Source organism: Triticum urartu, chromosome 6A, assembly GCF_056163025.1.
Source record: "Triticum urartu cultivar PI428250 chromosome 6A, HENAU_Tu73, whole genome shotgun sequence".
Lineage (NCBI taxonomy): Eukaryota > Viridiplantae > Streptophyta > Magnoliopsida > Poales > Poaceae > Triticum > Triticum urartu.
Window position 1 is genome coordinate 174,493,993 of NC_141878.1, and position 27,244 is coordinate 174,521,236.

The following is a 27,244-nucleotide window of genomic DNA, read 5'->3' on the forward strand; positions in this document are numbered from 1 at the left end:
ATAAATCATGCTCCAACTTCATTACATAACGGTTCACCATACGTGCATGCTACGGGAATCACAAACCTCAACACAAGTATTTCTACAATCCACAACTACCCACTAGCATGACTCTAATATCACCATCTTTATATCACAAAACTATTGCAAGGAATCAAACACATCATATTCAGTGATCTACAAGTTTTATGTGGATTTTATGACTAACCATGTGAATGACCAATTCCTGTCATCTCTCTAAATAGATATAAGTGAAGCAAGAGAGTTTAATTCTTTCTACAAAAGATATGCCCACGCTCTAACAGTTATAAGTGAAGCAAAAGAGCATTCTACAAATGGTGGTTGTCTAAGTGAAGAGAAACAGGCAATCCAAACTTCAAATGATATAAGTGAAGCACATGAAGCATTCTATAAAGCCATACTCAAAAGATATAAGTGAAGTGCGTAGAGAATTCTATAAATCAACCAAGGACTATTTGATACCAGCATGGTGCATAAAATAAAAAATGAAAACTAAATGCAAAAGACGCTCCAAGATTGCACATATCACATGAACGAAACGAATCTGAAAACATACCGATACTTGTTGAAGAAAGAGGGGATGCCTTCCGGGGCATCCCCAAGCTTAGACTCTTGAGTCTCCTTGAATATTTACTTGGGGTGCCTTGGGCATCCCCAAGCTTGAGCTCTTGCCTCTCTTCCTTCTTCTCACATTGAGACCTTCTCGATCATCAAACAATTCATCCACACAAAACTTCAAAAGAAAACTCGGTAAGATCCGTTAGCTACTCTAAGTACTGGTGAAAACCAATTCGTATTTTGTTTTTGCATTGTGTCTACTGTAGTATAACTTTTTCATGGCTCAATCCACTAATATAAATTGATAGTTTCATCAAAACAAGCAAACTATGCATCAAAAACAGAATCTGTCTAAAACAGAACAGTCTGTAATAATCTGAACATTCACCATACTTGTGATACTTTAAAAATTCTGCCAAAATTAGGAAAAATAGACAATTTGTATAGAAAGACAGTGAAAAAATAATCAGAACCATTTGACGTTCCAGCTAAAAATGTAAAATCGCACACTATAGCCAAAGTTTCTGTCCTGCACCGTACAAAGCAACAAGCATTGTAACCATCCTAAAGGCAAATCTTGGCACATTATTTTTATTTTTAAACCTTATAAAAGCACACAACAGAAATAAATGACTCTCTAGAACTTCTGGGTTGTCTCCCTGGCAGCGCTTTCTTTAAAGCCATTAAGCTAGGCATATAGTGCTCAAGTAGTGAATCCACCCGGATCCCAACGTATATCAAAGCCAATTTTAATTAGCAATGATTTGGAATTTAGTAGTGAGCACAAAGCAACATATATCAAGTAATGACAAAGTCTAACTCTCTTCCTATGCATCGGCATGTCATAAAAGAACAATTCATGCACACATAGTAAAGGCCAATGCATGGTATAGACAGTTTCTTGCAATTCTATCATATTGGAAACATAGAGAGGTGGAGATATAGTTCCTCTCTCATAATAATTGCAAGTAGGAGCAGTAAGCACATGCATATTATATTCATAAAAATCATCATGTGCAATGGTAAAAGGCAACCCATGAATATAATCCTTAATAAGCACAAACTTCTCCGATATAGTGTAGTTTGGAGAATTCAAAAAGATAATAGGACTATCATGTGTGGGTGGAATAGCAACAATTTCATGTTTAACATAAGGAACTATAGCAAGTTCATCTCCATAAGCATAATTCTTATTGGCATCTTGGCCACAAGCATCATAAAAAAGGGATCTTTCAAGAGAATCAACGGGATCATAATAGTCATCATAGCAATCACCCTTCGGTAAGCACGAAGGGAAATTAAACAATGTATGAGTTGAAGAGTTACTCTCATTAGAAGGTGGGCACGGGTAGCTAATCCGCCCTTCCTCCTTTTGTTCTTCGCTCTCCTCATCATCTTTTTCATCCAATGAGCTCACAGTTTCATCAATTTCTTCTTCCATAGACTCCTGCAAAATATTAGTCTCTTCTTGGACAGCGGAGTATTCCTCAATATATGGTTCAACATAGGCATTAGAAGCATAATTATCATAGCAATATTTAAGTATGGCAAAATTTTCAGATTTGTAAAGAGTAGCATCATACTTTTCAATCAAATAAGCAATTTCATAAGCACCCTTAAAAGCAACAAATTCTTCAATTTGTTGAACATCATAGTAATTATAAACACCCTTAGCATACGAAGATACAATTCCATTATCACTAAACTCACATTGATAGGGAAGGTGTTTCTTAGCGTTTTCAGAACAACAAGTAAAATCATATATTTCGCATAAATTCCAAGCATAGCATTGCAAACGATGAATTTGACCCAGTAAAATTTTCCCTTTTTCAGATATTCGGTGTCGCACATAACAAGCATGCTCATCTAAAGATTTGCCCTCAACTAATCTAGTTAGGGTTTCAGCACGAGCACATAGGGATTGAAGATGATCCAAGTAAAAAGCTTCAGGAGTGTGATAGATTTTGAGTGGTTCTTCAACCACTGGTTCAGTAGGTACAACTAATTTTTTTGGTGTTTTGCGTTTCCTACCCATAACTAAAGATAGAAAACAACTAAGAACAACAAATAAAAATTACTTAGTGATAAAGCAAACAAGCACACACGAGAATATTCACCCCCACGCTGTTGCTCCCCGGCATCGGCGCCAGAAAAAGGTCTTGATAACCCACAAGTATAGGGGATCGCAACAGCTTTCGATAAGTAAGAGTGTCGAACCCAACGAGGAGCTAAAGGCAGAACAAATATTCCCTCAAGTTCTATCGACAACCGATACAACTCTACGCACGCTTGATGTTCGCTTTACCTAGAACAAGTATGAAACTAGAAGTACTTTGTAGGTGTTGTTGGATAGGTTTGCAAGGTAATAAAGAGCAAGTAAATAAAAAGTAGAGGCTGTTGTAAGTAAAGAAGCAATAAAGTAAATATAGCGAGTGTGGAAAGTAGTGGTAGGAGTTGTGAAATTGCCCCTAAGAAATTGACTACTTTACTAGACCGATAGCAAGTATTATGTGGGAGAGGCCACTGCTAGCATGTCATCCCTGACTTGGAATTCTATGCACTTATGATTGGAACTATTAGCAAGCATCCGCAACTACTAACGTTCATTAAGGTAAAACCCAACCATAGCATTAAGATATATTGGTCCCCCTTCAATCCCGTATGCATCAATTTCTATGCTAGGTTGAAGCTTCTGTCACTCTAGCCCTCCAATACATAGTCCTATCAACATACAACTAACCCTAGGGTGTGATCCACGCGCGCAATCATATGATGGGCACTAAAGGACAGCAACATAACAACAAGCAAATTAAATCAATCATAGCAATTCATCAACCACGGATAGGACAACGAAAATCTACTCAGACATCATAGGATGGCAACACATCATTGGATAATAATATGAAGCATAAAGCACCATGTTCAAGTAGAGGGTACAGCAGGTTGAGGGAGAGTGGACCACTGTAGATAGAGGGGGAAGGTGATGGATATGTTGGTGAAGATGGCAGAGGTGTTGGTGTAGATCGCGGTGATGATGATGATGGCCACAGCAGCGTTCCGGCGCCACCGAAAGAGAAGGGGAGAGGGGGCCCCTTCGTCTTCTTATTCCTTGACCTCCTCCCTAGATGGGAGAAGGGTTTCCCCTCTGGTCCTTGGCCTCCATGGCATGGGAGGGGCGAGAGCCCCTCCGAGATTGGATGTCTCTCTGTCCCTCTCTGTTTCTGCGTTCTCAAATTCTTCCCTTTCACCGTTTCTTATATTCCCGGAGATCCGTAACTCCGATTGGGCTGAAATTTTAACACGATCTCTATCCGGATATTAGCCTTCTTGCGGCAAAAGAAGGGCATCAACTGCCCTACGGGGTGGCCACAAGGGTCAGGGGCGCGCCTTCCCCCCTCGGGCGCGCCCCCCTGCCTCGTGGGCCCCTCGAGCATCGTCTCGCATTGATTTCACTTCCCAAAAATCACATATATTCCAAAAAAATCTTCGTCCGTTTTTATCCCGTTTGGACTCCGTTTGATATGGATTTTCTGCGAAACAAAAAACATGCAACAAACAGGAACTGGCACTGGGCACTGGATCAATATGTTAGTCCAAAAGATAGTATAAAAAGTTGCCAAAAGTATATGAAAGTTGTAGAATATTGGCATGGAACAATCAAAAATTATAGATACGACGGAGACGTATCAGCCACCACCCAGGGCCGCCGTCTGGAGCACGTCGTCGCACTGCCATGGATCAGATCATGGCCTCGCCATCTCGCGTGAGGAGGTCCCGCCCCAGCCACTCCTATCCGAGCCAGGGAGGAGAATCCCCGCCATTGTCGTGGGCCGTCGGGCTTAGCCAGTAGCGTCCTCCCACGGTGGAGGAGGGAAGGAACGATGGTGATGGCGATCCTGGCGGTAATAGGCAGTTGTTTTGACCAGAAGTACTAGAACGGTGAAGGTAATACCCTACTCCTACCTGGCTTTGACTGATGTATGGGTCACCTCGTATGAGGTGGTTACAGTTGAGCTTGGCGTGGTTAGGCATAAGTGTTGGCATGTTTGCAAGTGCAGAGCAAAAGTGCTTGACATTTTGGATGAGGGTCCTGAATGGTTTCATGAGAACAAGCACTATGATCTCTATAATACAAAAAAGATGGGTGACCGAAACAAGAGCTTGCTAAGCCATCGATAGACTTATAGACCTGTGTACACTCACAAACTCATTAGTCCCTTAACCTATAAGTCTTCAATACACCAAAATCACTAAGGGGCACTAGATGCACTTACAATCTCCCCCTTTTTGGTAACTAATGACAATATAGGTTAAGTTTTCAACGGGGATAAACATATGAAGTGTGAATACTGATATTGAGGAATTTGATTGCAAGATATAGAAGAACTCCCCCTGAAGATGTGCATATGCGAGGAATTTGCTTTGAATAGCAAATGCACATTGTAGAGTGGAATCATGGACATCTCCCCCTATATCTTGTAATTCATACACGCATTTAACATATGAAGTGAATAATTTGAAATGCATGATGAAATATGGTGTCTGATGTAATTCAGCATGCGTGCATTAACATATATGAGGAAAAAGCATGTAGAAAAACAGAGCAAAAGTATCGGACTACCATCGGACTTAAGTTTACAACTCAATCAAACAAATACTTCAGAAGAACGAGAGTTGCAACTTAGCAAAAAAACGCCCATATAATGAGACCCGCTTGAAGACTAACTCAAATTTCGCCCCCTTTGTCATTGAATGACCAAAAACGGGACGAAAATGAGGACTAACGCCCGTGAAGAATATCATCATGAAGTCGATGGAGGAGCGCCCGCATTGTTGGGGTCGTCCCTTGGACTAGGGCCTGCCATAGTGTGGTTCAAATCTTCATGTTCATCAGTCTCGAGCGATGAAGAATATGAGCAGGCCACCAAGTAAGGAACTTTGACCTTCTTGAATTTCTTCAAAGGCGGCTGAGACCAGTCAAAGTCCTACTTGAAGCCCATTTGCTTGAGATCTTCATCATCGTAGAGGTGAGACAGAACACCCCAAGTGCGGTCAAAAACTTCATGCAAGTAGTAGTGGTTCTTCGTCACAGTGTTTTGCATGATTGTCATGTTCTGAAGAATTGAACCAAATTGTCGCTTGACCCACTTGTGATTATGATCCACCTTCTGATGAAGACTAAGGAGAAGCTCACGATCAGTCATCACCCTTGGAGCAGTGGCTTGAGGAAATTCCTTTGAAGCATTTGCGGCAGTGTCATGTGTGGCAGAGTCATCATTGGTGGAATAAGATGCAGCTTTGCGAAACTGTCCATCCAATGGACGAGTGCCTTCATCAATTACAGCAGCCTTGCCTTTCTCATCAACTGAGGAAATAGTCCATTTGAGGACTTCAATAGGCGGCAAGTAGCTGAGGTGATTTTGAAAATCAACCTTGTAATGAATTGAAGACCTTGATCTGATGAATCTCATGATCCAGGGAGCGTAAGACTTCAATTCAAATGGTGATAGAGCGACATTGGCCAAAGTCCTCATGATGAAATCATGGTAGTTGATAGGAATACCATGTATGATGTTGAAAAGAAGATTCTGCATGATGCCAACAACTTCTTCATCATCAGAGTTGTGGCCCTTGATCGGACTGAGGGTTTTGGTCAATATCCTGTATATGGTTCTTGGCACATAGAGCAATTCCTTGATGAGGAATTTGATTCTTGGAGCTTGGCCTGGCTTCGAAGGTTTCATCAGCACTTGCATCAGATGATCGGAGAGCTCAGGTTCATCCTAGATGTGCCGTGCACCTTCAATGGGAGGACTGACTGGGACGGCATGAAGCAATTCATAGGCCGGTGCTTTGTAGTGAGTATTTTCTGTCATCTAGTCCAATACCCATGAATTGACATCTTCAATGTTGCCAGTGATGTTCAACGTGGCATAAAACTGAAGAATGGGTTCTTCATTCCAGTCGTAGATGTTAGTGCAGAAGTTGAGCAGCCCAGTGTCATGAAGAGCATTAAGGGCTGGGGTGAAGCATGGCAATGACTCCATATCAACATGAGGAATTTGCTCATGGTCAAAGATCTTGTATTTATCAAACAGCGGTGAGGAATAGAAGTTCATTTGACTCGCTATCTAGAAGCGCTTGCGTCTAAGTCTTGTAGAGTCATATGGATTGTAATCCATGAAGAAAATGTGCTCAACAAAGAAGTCATCAGCCTTGAACTTCTGCTTCTTGGAGTGAGGATTTTGTGGCTTGGGCTGAAGATTCACAGTTGATGTCTTCACGTCCTCTTGAATCATAGCCTCTAGAGCCATAGGCTGAGGAATTTCAGTGGCAATTTCTTCAGCAACATTTTCATCAGCACTAGTGGTTGGAACTTCTTCAGGAATATTGAGGAGAGATGCCTGATGTTCTTCAGAGCCCATGTGAATTTCTTCAGTTTGGACTAGGGACTGAGGAATTTGTTACGGTGGGGTGTAAAGTGGTGAATTGAGGTGATGACTTTCCCAGTATTCATCATTCAGAATTGGCGTTGAACACCCAATATCCACATCATCACCTTCCTCATCAATTTCCTCAACGCTGGCCTCTTCAGCTGTGAACTGAGGCATGAGCAATGAGACCAGTGGAATTGAAGTGATGTTGTCCACTTAAATTTCTTCATCAATCTGCTCTGACGTAGCAGAAGAAGGATCTTCTTCATCAGATTCACTTGGAATCACATATTCCTCACCAAAGGGAACAATCTCCTTTGATGGCATGCTTGATACAGGAACAACATCTATGGGATTTTCATAGGATCTCGTCAAAGGCTTCACTTTCTTCGGAGCTGAAGACCCTGAGGAAGAAAATGCTTTTCTTTTCTTCACAACAACTCGCTCCGTAGCTTTGGTTTCCTTTGCTTATGATGCATAAGGAAGTATAGGACTTGCCGTTTGTGCAGGAGGAGTAGAGGAAATTTATGCAATTTCTTCAGGCACAACTGATGCAATTTCCCTGGCATGTTCAGTTTCTTCAAGTGTAGTAGCAGATGCTTCAACTGGCCTGGCTTGATCTTTAGGCGCAACACTAGAGGTTGCCCTGGAAATTGCTTCAGCGGCTGGAATATCTTCATCAGCCTTGGTGCTCTCATTTTCTTCAGCAGCCTGATTTTCATCAGCGGTGCTGGCATGTTCTTCAGTAGGCTGAGCAGATGCTTCAGCCTGAGGAATTTCATGTTGCGTTGAGGCTGCAACATTTAAGGTGAATCCCTTGGTCAGCTTGACGAATCTGACTTTGGCTCCCAGCCAGTCAGCATAGTATCGGTCAAATTCATTACTTAGACCCTTGATCTCTGTTTGCAGAGATACAAGTTCATCACGTGATAGCGTCAGAACATTGTTCTTCAGAAAGCGCTCTTTCTTGCACTAAGCTTTCTTCACCCTCCTCCCCTGTTCAAATTTCCATTTTCCTCATTAATTAAGACAGTCAACACATGACTTTGGCCGGGAGTGAGGTTTAGCTCAGGCAGAGGAGTGTTGGGATCCTTATGCCAGAGGTTGATGAAGTTTAGGATCAACTTGGGATCTAGCAGAAGAGGCACATTGTTGCCTTTGGCTCTAGCGGCCCTTTGCTGTTTGCCTCTGATGATTTCTGATAATTCCTCGTCATCAGTTTCGTCTTCACTAGACGGCACATGGAAGGCAACCTGCTTCTTGTGAGGACTTGGTCTTGTGCCTCTGATAACCCACAAGTATAGGGGATCACAATAGTTTTCGAGGGTAGAGTATTCAACCCAAATTTATTGATTCGACACAAGCGGAGCCAAAGAATATTCTCAAGTATTAGCAGCTGAGTTGTCAATTCAACCACAGCTAGAAACTTAATATCTACAGCAAAGTATTTAGTAGCAAAGTAATATGATAGTAGTGGTAACGGTGGCAAAAGTAACGGTAGCAGTTTTGGTTTTATAGTGATTGTAACAGTAGCAACGGAAAAGTAAATAAGTGAAGAACAATATATGAAAAGCTTGTAGGAAATGGATCAGTGATGGATAATTATGTCGGATGCGATTCCTCGTGCAATAGTTATAACATAGGGTGACACAGAACTAGCTCCAGTTCATCAATGTAATGTAGGCATGTATTCCGAATATAGTCATACGTGCTTATGGAAAAGAACTTGCATGACATCTTTTGTCCTACCCTCCCGTGGCAGCGGGGTCCTATCGGAAACTAAGGGATATTAAGGCCTCCTTTTAATAGAGTACCGGACCAAAGCATTAACACATAGTGAATACATGAACTCCTCAAACTACGGTCATCACTAGTAAGTATCCTGATTATTGTCACTTCGGGGCTAACGGATCATAACAGATAATAGGTGACTATAGACTTGCAAGATAGGATCAAGAACTCACATATATTCATGAAAACATAATAGGTTCAGATCTGAAATCATGGCACTCGAGCCCTAGTGACAAGCATTAAGCATAGCAAAGTCATAGGAACATCAATCTCAGACATAATGGATACTAGGGATCAAACCCTAACAAAACTAACTCGATTACATGATAAATCTCATCCAACCCATCACCGTCCAGCAAGCCTATGATGGAATTACTCATGCACGGCGGTGAGCATCATGAAATTGGTGATGGAGGAAGGTTGATGATGACGATGGCGACGGATTCCCCTCTCCGGAGCCCCAAACGGACTCCAGATCAGCCCTCTCGAGAGAGTTTAGGGCTTGGCGGCGGCTCCGTATCGTAAAACATGATGAGTCCTTCTCTCTGGTTTTTGCTCTCCGAACACGAATATATAGAGTTGGAGTTGAGGCCAGAGGAGAACCAAGGGGCCCACGAGGTAGGGCGCGCGCCCAGGGGGTAAGCGCGCCCCCACCCTCGTGGACAGGGTGTGGAGCCCATGGCCTTGATTCTTTCGCCAGTATTTTTTGTATATTCCAAAAATAATCTCCATTGATTTTTAGGTCATTCGAAGAACTTTTATTTCTACACAAAAATAACACCATGGCAATTCTGTTGAAAATAGCGTCAGTCCGGGTTAGTTCCATTCAAATCATGCAAGTTAGAGTCCAAAACAAGGGCGAAAGTGTTTGGAAAAGTAGATACGTTGGAGACGTATCAACTCCCCCAAGCTTAAACCTTTTCTTGTCCTCAACCAATTCAGTTGACAAACTGAAAGTGATAAAGAAAGACTTTTACAAACTCTGTTTGCTCTTGCTGTTGTAAATATGTAAAGCCAGCATTCAAGTTTTCAGCAAAGATTATGAACTAACCATATTCACAATAACATTTAGGCCTCATGTTTACTCATATCAATGGCATAATCAACTAGTGAGCAATAATAATAAATCTCGGATGACAATACTTTCTCAAAACAATCATAATATGATATAACAAGATGGTATCTCGCTAGCCCTTTCTGAGACCGCAAAACATAAATGCAGAGCACCCCTGAAGATCAAGGGCAGACTGGAAATTGTAATTCATGGTAAAAGAGATCCAGTCAAGTTATACTCAATGTAAACTAACAATAATACATGCAAATGACAGCGATGCTCTCCAACTAGTGCTTTTTAATAAGAGGATGATGACTCAACATAAAAGTAAATGGATAGGCCCTTCGCATAGGGAATCAGGGATTTGTTGCGGTGCCAGAGCTCGGTTTTGAAATAGAGATGAATAATATTTTGAGTTGTATACTTTCATTGTCAACATAACAACCGAGAGATCTCGATATCTTCCATGCTACACACATTATAGGCTGTTCCCAAGCAAAATGGTAAAGTTTATACACCCCACCACCAACAAGCATCAATCCATGGCTTGCCCGAAACAACGGGTGCCTCCAAATAACAACAATCCTAGGGGAGTTTTGTTTGCAATTATTTTGGTTTGATTTGAGCATGGGACTGGGCATCCCGGTGACCAACCATTTTCTCATGAGTGAGGAGCGGAGTCCACTCCCCTTGAGAATAACCCGCCTGGCGTGGAAGATACAGACAGCCCCAGTTGATACATGAGCTATTCGAGCATACAAGACAGAATGTTTATTTGAAGGTTTAGAGTTTGGCGCATACAAATTTACTTGGAACAGCAGGTAGATACCGTATATAGGAAGGTATGGTGGACTCATATGGAATAAATTTGGGGTTTATGGAGTTGGATGCACAAGCATTATTCCCGCTTAGTACAAGTGAAGGCTAGAAAGAGACTGGGAAGTGACCAGCTAGAGAGCGACAACAGACATGAACATGCATTAAAATTAATCAACACTGAATGCAAGCATGAGTAGGATATAATTCACCATGAACATAAATATCGTGGCGGCTATGTTGATTTTGTTTCAACTACATGCGTGAACATGTGCCAAGTCAAGCCACTCAAATCGTTCAAAGGAGGATACCACCCTATCATACCACATCACAACCATTTTAATAGCATGTTGGCACGCAAGGTAAACTATTATAAACTCCTAGCAAATTAAGCATGGCATGAGAAACTATAATCTCTAATTGTCATTGCACACATGTTTCATTCATAATAGGCGTAATCAGGAATGATGAACTAATCATATTTAAAAAAACAAGAGAGGTCGAGTTCATACCAGCTTTTCTCATCTCAATCAGTTCATCATATATCATCATTATTGCCTTTCACTTGCACGACCGAATAGTGTGGATAATAATAATAGTGCATGTGCATTTGACTAAGATGGAATCTGCAAGCATTCAACTCAGGAGGGAAGACAAAGTAATATGGGCTCTTTGTTAGATCAACAATAATGCATATGAGAGCCACTCAAAATTTTCATCGTGGTCATCTCCTCTCGACCCCCAAAGAAATGAAAGGAACAAAACTATTTACACGGGAATGCTCCCAACAAGCGGAAGAAGAACAAAAAATATTTTTGGGTTTTCTTTTTAATTACTACTACTACAGGCATGAAAAGTAAACTAGCTAAAAGCTACAACTATTTTTTTGGTTTTTCTTAAGGTTTTTCAAACACACAAGAAGAAAGCTTAAAAAGAAAATAAACTAGCACGGATGATATAATGAAAAAGTATGAGCACCGGCAACTGGAATGAATGTGTGAACATGAATGTAATGTCAGTGGGAAATACGTACTCCCCCAATCTTAGGATTTTGGCCTAAGTTGGTCTATGCCCATGGATCAAAGTTGTAGTTGGGGTCGTACTGAGAGGCAGGGGCAATTGCCTCATGAGCTTCAGCTTGGAGGCGAGCTGCCTCCATCCTCCTCTTGTACTCGCTCGCCTCCTCCCTGGTTATAACATATCTCCCTTTTGTCTGAAAGTCAAAGAAAGCAGGAGCAGGGAGAGCAACATGGAAGGTGCGCCGTCTGTCAAAGATTAGTCGGTACTGGAGGAACTGATCATTCCTCTCAACAAACTGATGACAAACCATAGCATTATAATCTAGATAAGCAGGAGGCAACTCAATATCAACCCCACGTATGGGTATAACAAGAAAGTTAGCTACACGAGTTGCATAAATTCCACCAAAGAAATCTCCATTAATACTATTATTATGCAACCTGCGTGCAACAATGGCCCCAAGTTATATTGTTTATCACCTAATACAGCACTCCTGAGGACACTAAGATCTGGAACACGCATGTGACAAGCCTCATCCTTACCATTAATGCATCTACCAATAAAGAGAGTAAAATAATGTATGGCAGGAAAATGAATGCTTCCTATGGTAGCTTCCGTGATTTCTCTAGATTCCCCCATAGTGATACTAGCAAGAAATTCTTTAAATTCAGATTTGTGAGGTTCACTAGCACTACCCCACTGCGGGAGTTTACAAGCAGTATTAAGATCTTCTAAGTCCATAGTATAAGATTTGTCATAAAGGTCAAATAGGACAGTGTGAGAATTGCGCAAGGATGTAAATTTAAACCTTCTCACAAATGAATCCGTTAAATAAAGGTATTGCTGGCACTTATCTGCATCGAAGCTCTCCAGATCAATGTTACGCACATATGCGTCAAATTCTTCCTTGATGCCTGCCCGAACCATGAAATCCTCTGACGGCCATTCACAAGGCCGCACTTGAGCCTCCCTTGGTAGTTCATTGTCCGACTCGCGTATTGCGGGCCTTGGGCCTTGCTTCCTTGAGGAACCACCTTGGTACATTTTCCTATACATATTTCTTCCTATGAAAAATTTCTGAAATTTTTAGTGACTCAAAATAAAAGTGAACCAAACTCAACAAAATTGATAGCAACTACTCCTACAATTGTCTAGAGGCTATATCATGCATTAAAACTACTTTTGACCACATAAATTTGACATGCAAGCTCAAGAATAGGGTCACCTAAGCAGCAAAAAATTGCAATAAATAAAGCACTAGAACAATAACTAATTGGACCATTGGAGGAGTCACATACCGAAGAACAATCCCCCAAAGCAGTTTTGCGAATGGAGCTTTGAGCAAGGAGATCGAAAATGGCAGCAAGATGAGCTAGAACACGGGTTTGAGCTAGTGGATCATTTTTTCTGGAGCAAGACGAATTGTGTGGGTGCAAGGATAAGTGGAGGGGACCCACGTGGGGTCCACAAGGCAGGAGGCATGCCCAGGGGGTGGGCGTGCCCTCCACCCTCGTGGGCACATGGTGGGTCCCCCTGGTGTGTTCTTAGTGCCAATAATTCTTAAATATTCTAAAAAATCATATTTCATTTTCAGGGCATTTGGAGAACTTTTATTTTTGGGGTATTTTTATTGCAAGGACAATTCAGAAAACAGACAGAAAATACTATTTTTGCTTTATTTAATATAAATAACAGAAAGTAAAAGGAGGGTACAGAAGGTTGTGCTTTCTAACTTCATCCATCTCATGCTCATCAAAAGGAATCCACTAACAAGGTTGATCAGGTCTTGTTAACAAACTCATTTCGAATAACATGAAACCGGAGAAATTTCGAATAACACTAGGTTACCTCAACAGGGATATGCACATCCCCAACAATAAGAATATCTTATTTCTTCTTGACAGTAGGAAGAGGAAATTCAAAACCTCCAATAGTGATTGTTGTAATTTTTCCAATAGAATTGATACTGTGGACTTGAGGTTGTTTCCTCGGAAAATGTACCGTATGCTCATTACCATTAACATGAAAAGTGACATTGCCTTTGTTGCAATCAATAACAGCCCCTGCAGTATTCAAAAAGGGTCTACCAAGGATAATCGACATACTATCGTCCTCGGGAATATCAAGAATAACAAAGTCCGTTAAAATAGTAACGTTTGCAACCACAACCGGCATATCCTCACAAATACCGACATGTATAGCAGTTGATTTATCATCCATTTGCAAAGATATTTCAGTAGGTGTCAACATATTCAAATCAAGTCTACGATATAAATAGAGAGGCATAACACTAACACCGGCTGCAAGATCACATAAAGCAATTTTAACATAGTTTCTTTTAATGGAGCATGGTATAGTTGGTACTCCTGGATCTCCAAGTTTCTTTGGTATTCCACCCTTAAGAGTGTGATTAGCATGCATGGTGAAAATTTCAGCTTCCGGTATCTTTCTTTTATTAGTAACAATATCTTTCACGTACTTAGCATAAGGATTCATTTTAAGCATATCAGTCAGACGCATACGTGTGGCACCCCGGCTCAGAGAAACCAGAATGCCCCGTATTCCAGCCCAGAGATCGAGGAGAAGTCCTCTGGAATACGGCACTGCTTAGCATAGAACAAACCAGCTTTCTATTATTACACGAATATGAATACAGGGTCTCCGATATTACAATGGATAACATCGGCATGGTGACACTACGCCATCCTCAGTTGCTCTATGCAAGCAGCAGAACAACTCGAAGCAGCGGAAAAACATCTAGCAGCGGAACAACTACGACGGTGGTGAACTCCACTCCGTAGGGACTCTGGCTGGAACGCTGATCCTAGCTCGCACGAACGGGAACAACACCAAACAAGCAAGCAATCCAGGCACGACCTGCAACTGGCATGACATGCCAGGTCAGTACATTGAATGTACTTGCAAGCTCACAATAACCAGAAGCATTCAAGACAAACAACAGCATGGCAATTACAGGTTAATCAGGAATTATCATGAGATCATCAGGATAACATAACATGAACATAATATCGCTAGAACAATATGATCATGGCATGAACATATAAATCTGATGATACTAGCATGCGACATGATGACACTATATGCACCATTTATTCTGCTCGGGTTACCTCGTAGCCATCACATGCATCACTTACCAACCTCGGACATTACACGATCATATCAGGATCAAATCAAGCTTGGTATAAACAATACCGTAGTAATCATCAAATGACCACAAGGAGCTTGATCTTTACCCATGATTCTCGCACAGCATCACGAATATCCAACAACTCGGTATCCTCGATACCACGGTGATCATTCCGGCGATCACAACCATGACCAACACTTGGTCTCACTACAAAAAAAGACACATCCGTGACATTTTGGGCCGAACAATTTTTTTTCTATCATACATATGACACTTCTATGACGATAATTGTGACAAAACCCGATATCATCATAGATGTGGTGGGCTCCTACTTCTATGACAAAAAATCATGACAGAAAATGGGCTTTTCGTCCTGGGCGGGCCAGAGACGCAGCTGCATGACATTCTTTGGGCCGTCCATGACGGAAAAAACCGTGGTAGAAGTGAGGGCAAGGAAAATTTCAGGGAGTTCCCGGTTACGGTGGGAGGTCGGGGGCCGAGCGATGCGCGTTTCTCTCATACACGTACACGCGTGTGTGCGAGGCGTTGGCTCTAACTGAACCCGAGCGAAGCGTTGGGCTCTAACTGAACCCGAGCGATTGCACTGCAGGCTATGCGTTACTGAACCCGAGCGATCGATCGATGGCTGTTAACTGAACCCGATCGAGCGATTCCTTCGCTACTGCTGCTAACTGAAGCCGATCGATTGGATGAACAGTGAGCATTGCGGGGGGAGGGGGGTTGGATGAACAGTGAGCGGTGGCGTTGCCTCTAGATGAACAGGACCCCGTGGTGTGGAGGGCTGGATGAACAGTAGACGGTGGAGGGGTGGTTGAACAGGACCCCGTGGTGTGGAGGGCTGGATGAACAGTAGACGGTGGAGGGGTGGTTGAACAGTAGCCGGTGGAGTAGCGCGCGCTGGGGGCTGGATGGACAGGAGCACGTGGAGGCTGGAGGAGGTCGACGGTAGCCCGTGGAGCCTGGAGGAGGCCGACGGTGAAGATGAACAGTATCCCGTGAAGTCCCGTTTTGCGGTACGTCACACCCCTCCCGATGAACAGGACCCCCTTTCGACTGTAGGAGGTCGTTTCGTCCGTTTTGTGGTACGCCACGCCCCTCCTGATCAACAGGACCCCCGTTTCGACCATTAGAGGTCTGTTTCCTCCGTTCTGCGGTACGACAGGCCTCGTTTTCATCGCCTGTTCCGTCCAAGCCCTCCCGATGAACACGACCACGCATTCCGTTCCGACCCAGTCGGTTGGCTCCCAAGCGTTTCGTTGCCTCCCGATGAACACAACGCATTCCGTTGCCTCCCGATGAACACGACGCATTCCGTTGCCTCCCCATGAACATGGCGCATTCCGTTGCCTCCCCATGAACACGACGACGACGTTGTTTCTCCGTTCCGAACAAGCCATGTACACGAGCCCTGGCCGTACGTATGCGCGAGTAGGCGTTCGAGACCCTGCCCGTATGTACACATACATGGCCGTATTTTCTTTCTTGCACCCTGGCCGCTGTACGTATGTGTACATGCTACGTGCGCGCCTCTACTACGACATGTGCGTGCCTCTACATCGACCAGTATGTACGTACACGTTCGCGACCAGAATGACAACGCTACGTACGCTTCGACCAGGTGGGTCCCGACTGTCAGGCACTTCCTTGCCTGCGAAGATGTAGCTGGTGGGTCCCAACAGTTAGGGGGGCGAATCATTTTTTTTGTTTTGCCCGAACGCACTTCCTTCCGTGCGAAGGTGTAGCTGCTGGGTCCCAGAAGTCAGGGGGGCGAATCATTTTTTTCCCGGATGCACTTCCTTACATGCGAAGGTGTAGCTGGTGGGTCCCAGCAGTCGGGGGGTGAATCTTTTTTTTCAGACGCACTTCCTTGCGTGCGAAGATGTAGCTGGTGGTTCCCAGCAGTCAGGGGGCAAATCGTTTTTTCGGACGCACTTCCTTGCATGCAAAGATGTAGCTCGTGGGTCCCAGCAGACAGGGGGTGAATCATTTTTTTCGCGAAATACGATGGCCCGTCCGATGGGTCCCCGCTGTCAGGTGGAGGAATAATTATTTTGCGCGTAATAAGGATGCACTTCCTTGCAGCTGCCGTGGACCCAGCTGTCAGCCTATCCACGTACAGTCCACGTCTGATGGAAGTCGTTCCTTGACCACGTTGACCACGCCGCGCCGAGAGCACCAGGGCGGTAGACGACGACGAGGCCTAGGAAGGGGACGATGCGGAGCCGGGGAAGACGCGACAGTGGATGCACACGCGGAGAGGAGTACGAGGGTTCACTGGTTCGGCTGCGCTACTGTCACCGCAGAATAACAGGGGGTGTGGGTGAGTGGAGGGATGGCCTGGCCAGCGGTGGGAGTAGTAGGGGAGGTGAGGCCTCCGCAGCAGCACAGCCGACCACGGGAGGCAGGAGTAGGCGGCACGACCGGCGCTGCTTTGGGCGGCTGGAGCAAGAAGACCAGAGGTTGAAGAAGAACGACGGCCGTTGGATGGACATCGTACGGTCACTGTAGATAGAATCGTTTATATTGACTAAGTTGACAAAGCCCTTGGTATGTCAACTTAGTAGGCCCACAGGTTAACTTCCAAAATGGTGCACCCCAGATGTCAGGGGGAGGGATCATTTTTTGGGTGGGTGAAGCTAGAATATCCGAGATTGAAGAAGAAGCATGGCATCCGTTGGATGGACATCCAACGGCCACTGCTGCTAGAACCGTGTGTTGACTATAAGTTGACAAAGCCTTGCATACGCATCAACTCTGTTTTTTAGGGGACGCGTCAACTTAATACGGCCAGAAGTGTGTGGTAGAGAACTTATAGCCCATTTGAGATTTGAAAGAATGTGTAGCCCATTTTTGAATTCTAATGGAATTTACTACAGCCCATTTACAGTTTGTTAAAAGTACAGCCCATTTCAACCAACCATTCAAAACAGAATTCAATAAAATTTCCCACATTTTGATGGGATCCGAAATATTTTTATCCCGAAATTTCTAGTAAGATTAAATACAATTTCAATATAAATTTATATTACGTAGAAATCCAACGAAACATTGCGCTTGCAACAATTAATGAAATTAAAATTTTCAATATCCAAAAACAATATTTTATAAAGTAATCACATGTTTGGTGCATTTTTTTATAGTTACTGCCCAGTTTTTATAATTACATCCCATTTATTAATTCTTAAAGCCCATTTTCTTGTTAAGCCTAATGCATCCCTCCTAGGAAAGATTTGCAGCCCAGCAGGGCGGAGAATAACAACTTGACCTTGCCTGGGTATTCCTAAAAAAAGTATAGCTGGGCTAGCCATTTTCAGCTTGAAAAAAATTAATATCTAGGCTGGATATCTGGCCTGGGCTAGACTGGCCACAGCCCGCCCAGTTAATACCTGCAGCGATGTTTTCATTGTTGTTCATAGGAGAAAAAATAATATCTAGGCTAAACATCAAAAAACTCTGCAGTGCTCACACCTCAAAAACACAAATACTGCTCGAGCTGCTTGGTCCCAGCTGTCGACCGCTTCTTGTGCAATTCTCTCGTTTATTGACTACTCCCTCCTTTTCGGTTTATAAGGGTCAATTCAAAAATCTCACCAACCAAGGTAGATGATGAGTGGTGGAATATTTTTTGTAGTTTGCAAAAGCACCCAATTAATGCTCTTGTTTTCCTCAAAAAATTATGTTTACGAATGCATTAATTGCAATGCATGCATGCATAAAGTGCATGCATTGGTCAGTTTTCTCTTAATACTTGCATGCAATGATTTAATGCACCTGGAAGTCTGAACATGTGATGGGGAACAACCAAATTGAGCCTTATAAAATGGAAAAACTAAAATTTTGAGATAAGCCCGATAAACCGGAAAGGAGGGAGTACTACATAGGTTGACAATGGTGTGGGACCATGATGTCAGGAAACCAGGAGGAAGCAAAATAAATTATAGTTATATATATATATATATAAAATAAGGAGGCACTTGCGTACATGAGGCTATGGACCTGGTGGGTCCCCATTGTCATCCTCTCCAAGTACAGTCATCTCCTCGCCAGCGCGCGCTTTCCACCCGAAACAGTCAGCGCCGCCCGCCCCGCTTCCCGGTGCAGGCGATTGCTCCGCCTTAAAACAACACAAGTGCCGTCCATCCGTCCATTTGCCGCCCACATTAATGATACGTGGTTCTAGAGGCGGCTACTCCGGCGCCACACGTCCGTCCTTCCGCCCGCCCATCATTGCTATATAAACTGATGCGCCGGCCATAGCCGCAGTCATCCGCATCCGTTCCCTTTCTCCTGTCCACACCACTACTGCCCACCATGGCTTCCTCGCGCTCCAGCGCTCTTCGGGACGGGCGGACGACGGACCACAAGGAGATGGCAGCCATTGCTACCGACCGGCTGGCCGGCAGGCAGCCGGAGGACGACGATGTCCCAATGGAGAACATGGTAGTCGACGATCCGGCGCCAACCCCCTCCTCCGTGCCATCCTCGCCGGTGCATTGCACCATGACCATCGGCGAGACCCGTGCCCAATATATGGACAGGGTGAGGCAGATGCGTGAGGAGCAATTCCGGGAGGCACAGGCCGACGCCTCCTACAACCACCATCTCCTCCAGGAGCACCTGCAGGCGGAGGATCAGATCGCCGCGGAGTGGGCGGAGCAGGAGGCGCTGCTCGACTCATACCGCTCCGCCCGCAAGGGCCGCCTCGAGTGCTGGCGGTACCGCATGTAGGTGGCGGAGGCTGCAGCCGCCTACAAAGAGGCTAGCAAAGAGGGCGATGAAGCGGGCGAGGCGCTATTTGGCGAGACCGAGGATGAGGCAGAGGACAATGCCAGCTCCGACGAGTCCCCGCTCCACTGGCGTTGATGAGGCCCTGCTCCGCCGAGGCCCCACAGCGCCAACAACGAGGCAGAGGACACCGCCGACTCTGCCGAGGCCCCGCCCCGCCAACAACAAGCCAGAGGACATCGCCGACTCAGCCAAGGCCCCACCCTACCGGCAACGAGACAGAGGACACCGCCGGCTCGGCCGAGGCCCCGCCCCGCTGCCAACGAGGCTGCGCCACACAGAAAACAAGGAAGAGTAGAACACGGTAGGTCGGCGCCGCTCGGGTCCAAGTAAGGCCACCGCTGCTACCCTCCTGTTGAAGCCAAGCTAGGAGGGTTGACCATTGATGGCCGGTTAGCTTCTTGGCGGCGACGTGGAGTCGGAGAGCTGCCCTGGAGAAGAACGCTGCTTCTACTTAACTGCTGGTGTAGTTGGCTCACTGACATGTGGGCCCAATAGTCCACATGTCAGTTGCGCAACTGCACTTGTAGTTAAGTCACTGAAGCTTCTGTTCGGCTCAGCGGGACACAGGTGGGTAGCTTCAGTTAATTAATTATACCTCCAACGCACCCCCCTTTAGTTGAAGAATGTATGAAATGTAATGAAATCCGGCATGTTTATATGAAATCCGACTGTGTATGAATGAATTTATTTCGATTAGTTCGAATTCATGTATCACTGGCATTGGATGAACATGCAAAACAATACGTACTAGCATTATTCCCAGGGTGATCACCTTGTTTGCAGCAGTTTCACATGTACTCCCTCCGGTCCTTTCTAGTCTGCATACAAGTTTTGTCTGCAGTCAAAGTATCTCTACTTTGACCAATCTTATACAAAAAATTATGCACTTTCACAATGTGCGAAGTAAAAAGGAACAGAAGGAGTACAAAGAGTTTGAGCAGCTTTTTAGCGTTTCTGTACATTGCAATCAAACACACAGGCCTGGCAATTCATAGAGAACATTCAAAACAATCGATGATTATGCATCTCAGCGACTCACATGTCAGAGGCAATATTTATTTCACAACTAAAGAATAAAGAAAAAATTGATCGACGCTGCTGACAGCAAAGGGCGTCCCATTTGAAAATATCAAACGCATGTCTTGCTAAAATCAATGAGCAAAATTTGACAAGGTTGTCCCATTCCAAAATATCGAATGCCTACGATTGTGGAATGGGCAGGGTTTGCCATTAGTTCGGACATTGACATGGCACCTCGTGCTAAATAAACCAGCTGTTCTTTTTGTGCAGTTCCACCAAAATCAACCAAATTCGCGTGTAGCTTGTATGATTTCGCCCTTATATGTTGCTACGCCTTGAACTTATCGGCACCTCCTTTCTTGTGGTGGAAATGAATGATCCGATGTATTCACGAACATTTTGTGCAGTTCCCATTGAAATCAAGCCGAGCACCCCTGTTTGCACAAATACAAAAAAGTGATTAGTATAAAGCAAACTGTACTATGAATTGACAGTTTCAACAGGCACATACATGGTCCATGTAGAGCACACTTTTAGAAAAATGGAACTCACCAGAAAGAATCCTAGAACAACATTGTACTCGTGCATCACAGCAAAAAAGTGGAGATTTGTCAGTCCTTCTGAGCTGAAGTTAGTTTGGTCTTGTGGGGAGTAATGTAACCATCCTTCAACTGCTCCTTCTGATGAGAAGATAGACAGGGCTTCTTCATCCTGGCATAATCGGAACTAGTCACTTCACGTACTCCATATTCTTCTTCAGAGGAAGATGATCCTGTTGTGCAAAGACAAGAGGACTACTAAATGCTAGCATCCCTATTTTCTCGAAAAAAAGGAAAGGAAATATTTAAAATAGCATAGATGAAGCACTTCTCAAGGACAATACCACTTTTTCATGACAGTATCTAAATAGTAGCACAACACCAATAGAGATGACAAAGCTCAATCATATGGATGAAATCAGTGGGCGAGTACCAACCTTCGTCAGGAGGCTTATTGTGTAGAGCATACAGATGAAGCACTTCTCCGGAACCATCTGTTGCTATCTACGGTGGTGGCTATGCTTACTATATACTCCTCGATTAGTTTAATGTTTCCAACATCTTCTTGTGTAGTTCCACTAAAATATATGGTATCTTCAAAGAAGATCCCTGTTTGCACAAGTTGAGATAATTACATATTACATTAAGAGTGGCATCAAATAAGTGGCAAAACAATTGCTCATTCCAGCCATAGCAATAAATTAAGATGCAAAACCATATCATTACTTGTGTCATCACAGTTCCAGTGCTTCATTACAGCACCGGGAGTTGATTTTTGTTTTTCTTCCGCTTGTTCTTCCCCTTCATCACTTGGTTCAATAACAGACAAGCTTTGCCTTCAATGTAAGATTTGGCATGTCAATTAGGGAGCACAAGTATAGTACTAAACTTAATTTTCTGATGAAAGTGGCAAAATACAGGCCAGCAGTTGTGAAATATCCTTATCTTACCTCAATGGGATATTACGGTGCACATACAAATTGGAAGTCTTGTCTCCATTTGTGCAATTCACTAAAATCAAGCAACATTATCATACAAGTAGCACAACATATGAAAGCACACTGCAGAATCATGTGAAAGAAGGCTAGTACTGACCTCTCATGATGCGGAATTCAAACAACTCACAAGAAGAAGATCTGAACCAAATTCGCCTTAATGGATAGGAAGTAAGATCTCCTCTTGTGCAGTTCCACTAAGATCAAGCAATCAAGCAACGTTGTCGGTGTGACATTTTGGTTGAACTGCACAAAACACTCTTAAAACAAAAGTGTTTTGTGCAGTGCAACAAAAGGTCACAATGGCAACAAGGTGAAGTAGATAACCCTGTTTACACAGAGGTGCAAAGGAAACAATTAGTGGTCAATAATGGTGGATGACACAGAAGCCAACAAAAAGAAGCATCTACCTTATCTAAATGGGAAAGAAAGCAAGATAGTAGAATTTCTCAAACGGTGGCATTGATTAATATTAACATAGAGATTATATTAACAATAAAATTCGTTAAACATGTAATTTGCTTTTAACTATGGCATTGCATCAATTTTCCAGCGGCATTATTAGAGGGTGTTTGCTTACAGGAACATTTTGGTGTAGGGATGATACGTCTCCGTCGTATCTATAATTTTTAATTGTTCCATGCCAATATAATACAACTTTCATATACTTTTGGCAACTTTTTATACTATTTTTGGGACTAACATATTGATCCAGTGCATAGTGCCAGTTCCTGTCTGTTGCATGTTTTTGGTTTCGCAGAATATCCATGTCAAACGGAGTCCAAACGGGATAAAAACGGACGGAGCTTATTTTTGGGAAATATGGAAAATTCGGAAGGAAAGTCAACGCGAACCAGTGCCCGAGGTGGTCACGAGGTAGGCCCCCCCTAGGGCGCGCCCCTACCCTCGTGAGCCCACCGTAAGGCTGTTGACGCTCTTCTTTTGCCGCAAGAAAGCTAATATTTGGGGAAAAAATCACGGCGAAGGTTTCAGGCCAATCGGAGTTACTGATCTCCATATATATATGAACCGGTGAAACAGAGCCAGAGGAGAACGCAGAAACAGATAGAGACAGAGAGATAGATCCAATCTTGGAGGGACTCTCGCGCCCTCCCACGCCATGGGAGCCATGGACCAGAGGGGAAACCCTTCTGCCATCTAGGGGGGAGGTCAAGGAAGAAGAAGAAGAAGAAGGGGGGCCCTCTCCCCATTGCTTCCGGTGGCGCCGGAGCGCTGCTGGGGCCATCATCATCACCGCCATCTTCACCAACAACTTCACCGCCATCATCACCAACAATTCCCCCCTCTATGAAGTGGTGTAACCTCTCTCTTACCCGCTGTAATCTCTACTTAAACATGGTGCTCAACGCTATATATTATTTCCCAATGATTTATGGCTATCCTATGATCTTTGAGTAGATCTGTTTTGTCCTAATGGCTATTTGATGATCGTGATTGGTTTGAGTTGTATGTTTATTGTTGGTGTTGTCCTATGGTGCTCTCCGTGTCGCGCAAGCGTGAGGGATTCCCGCTGTAGGGTTTGCAATATGCTTATGATTTGCTTATGGTGGGTGGCGTGAGTGACAGAAGCACAGACCAGAGTAAGTAGGTTGTATGCGTATGGGATAAAGGGGACTTGATACTTTAATGCTATGGTTGGGTTTTACCTTAATGAATCTTTAGTAGTTGCGAGTGCTTGCTAGAGTTCCAATCATAAGTGCATATGATCCAAGTAGAGAAAGTATGTTAGCTTATGCCTCTCCCTCAAATAAAATTGCAATAATGATTACCGGTCTAGTTATTGATTGCCTAGGGACAAATAACTTTCTTGTTGACAAAAGCTCTCTACTAAAACTAATTTAGTTGTGTCTTTATCTAAACAGCCCCTAGCTTTTATTTTCGTGTTCTTTACTTTCTTGCAAGCTTACCCAAAAACACCTACAAAGTACTTCTAGTTTCATACTTGTTCTAGGTAAAGCGAACGTCAAGCGTGCGTAGAGTTGTATCGGTGGTCGATAGAACTTGAGGGAATATTTGTTGTACCTTTAGCTCCTCGTTGGATTTTACACTCTTACTTATCGACAGAGGCTACATTTGATCCCCTATACTTGTGGGTTATCAAGACCTTTTTCTGGCGCCGTTGCCGAGGAGCAATAGCGTGGGGTGAATATTCTCGTGTGTGCTTGTTTGCTTTATCACTAAGTAATTTTTATTTGCTGTTCTTAGTTGTTTTCTATCTTTAGTTATGGGTAGAAAACGCAAAATACTAAAAAAATTAGTTGCACCTACTGAACCAATGGTTGAAGAACCACTCAAAATCTATCACACTGCTGAAGCTTTTTACTTGGATCATCTTCGATCCCTTTGTGCTCGTGCCGAAACCCCAACTAGCTTAGTTGAGGGAAAATCTTTAAATGAGCATGCTTGTTATGTGCGACACCGTATATCTGAAAAAGGGAAACTATTATGGGGTCAAATTCAATGTTTGCAATGCTATGCTTGGAATTTATGTGAAATATATGATTTTACTTGTTGTTCTGAAAACCCTAAGAAACACCTTCCCTATCAATGTGAGTTTAGTGATATTGGAATCGTATCTTCGCATGCTAAGGGTGTTTACAATTACTATGATGTTCAACAAATTGAAGAATTTGTTGCTTTTGAGGGTGCTTATGAAATTGCTTCTTTGATTGAAAAGTATGATGCTACTTTTCACAAATCTGAAAATTTTCCTATACTTAAATATTGCTATGATAATTATGCTTCTAATACCTATGTTAAAAAATATATTGAGGAATATGCAGCTGTCCAAGAAGAGACTAATATTTTGCAGGAGTCTATGGAAGAAGAAATTGATGAAACTGTGAGCTCATTGGATGAAAAAGATGATGAGGAGAGCGAAGAACAAAAGGAGGAAGAGCGGGTTGATCACCCGTGCCCACCTTCTAATGAGAGTAACTCTTCAACTCCTACATTGTTTAATCCCCCTTCGTGCTTACCGAAGGATGATTGCTATGATGACTGTTATGATCCCTATGATTCTTTTGAAATATCCCTTTTTGATGATGCTTGCTATACTTGTGGCCAAGATGCCAATATGAATTATGCTTATGGAGATGAACTTGCTATAGTTCCTTATGTTAAACATGAAATTGTTGCTATTGCACCCACGCATGATAGTCCTATTATCTTTTTGAATTCTCCAAACTACAGTTTGCACTTATTAAGGATTATATTGATGGGCTGCCTTTTATCGTTGCACATGATCATTTTGATGAATATAATATGCATGTGCTTGCTGCTCCTACTTGCAATTATTATGAGAGACTAATTATATCTCCACCTCTCTATGTTTCCAATATGACAAAATTGCAAGAAACTATTTATACTATGCATTGGCCTTTACTATGTGTGCATGAATTGTTCTTTTATGACATGCCGATGCATAGGAAGAGAGTTAGACTTCGTCATTACATGATATATGTTGCTTTGTGCTCATTACTAAATTACAAATAATTGCTAACTAAAATTGTCTTTGATATACCTTGGGATCCGGGTGGATTCACTACTTGAGCACTATATGCCTAGCTTAATGGCTTTAAAGAAAGCGCTGCCAGGGAGACAACCCGGAAGTTTAAGAGAGTCATTTATTTCTGTTGAGTGCTTTTATATAGTCTAAAAACAACAAAAATAAAGAGGGGAACCCAAAACTTTTTCAAAAAGGAAAGTGAAAGTGATAGAGACAACCATTGTTGAAGTGGGAGCTAGCCTTGAACTTTGTTCATGCTCACGGCAACTTTGTGAATCTTGATTACAGAAACTTTTCAACAAAAATAATTATCCCCTTGTACAATTCCATTGTATTATAAAAATAATGTGCCAAGGTTTGCCTTTAGGATGTTTACATTTGCTTGATGGTTTGTACGGTGCAGGACAGAAACTTTGGCTGTAGTACGTGATTTTACATTTTTACCTGGAACGTCAAATGGTTCTGATTCTTTTTGTACTGTCTTCCTATACAAATTGTTTATTTTTCTTAATTCTGGCAGAATTTTTCAAGTATCATAAGTATGGTGAATGTTCAGATTGCTACAGACTGTTCTGTTTTAGACAGATTCTGTTTTTGATGCATAGTTTGCTTGTTTTGATGAAACTATCAATTTATATCAGTGGATTAAGCCATGAAAAAGTTATATTACAGTAGACACAATGAAAAAACAAAATATGAATTGGTTTGCAACAGTACTTAGAGTAGTGATTCGCTTTATTATACTAATAGATCTTACCGAGTTTTCTGTTGAAGTTATGTGTGGATGAAGTGTTCGATGATTGAGAAGGTCTCGATGTGAGAAGAAGGAAGAGAGGCAAGAGCTCAAGCTTGGGGATGCCCGAGTCACCCCAAGTAAATATTCAAGGAGACTCAAGCGTCTAAGCTTGGGGATGCTGGGGAGGCATCCCCTCTTTCTTCAACAAATATAGGTATGTTTTCGGATTCGTTTCGTTCATGCGATATGTGCAAGTCTTGGAGCGTCTTTTGCATTTAGGTTTTTATTTTTCTTTTTATGCACCATGCTGGTATGAGATAGTCCTTGGTTGATTTATATAATGCTCTTTGAACTTCACTTGTATCTTTTGAGTATGGCTTTATAGAATGCTCTTTGCACTTCACTTATATTTTTTTAGTATGGCTTTATAGAATGCTTCATGTGCTTCACTTATATCATTTGAATTTTGGATTGCATGTTTCTATTTACTTAGAAAACCGCCATTTGTAGAATGCTCTTTTGCTTCACTTAGATTTGTTAGAGCACGGGCATATCTTTTGTAGAAAGAATTGAACTCTCTTGCTTCACTTATATCTATTTAGAGAGATGATAGGAACTGGTCATTCACATGGTTAGTCATAAAATCCTACATAAAACTTGTAGATCATTGAATATGATATGTTTGATTCCTTGCAATAGTTTTGCGATATAAAGGTGGTGATATTAGAGTCATGCTAGTCGAGTAATTGTGAAATTGAGAAATACTTGTGTTGA

At 42.9% G+C, this 27,244-nt stretch overlaps 1 pseudogene; it reads right to left on the reverse strand.

Annotated features, from left to right (window-relative positions):
• Nucleotides 1–7,538: 7,538 nt before the first annotated feature.
• LOC147964629 (uncharacterized) overlaps nt 7,539–27,244 on the reverse strand; it is a 56,720-nt pseudogene continuing 37,014 nt past the window's right edge.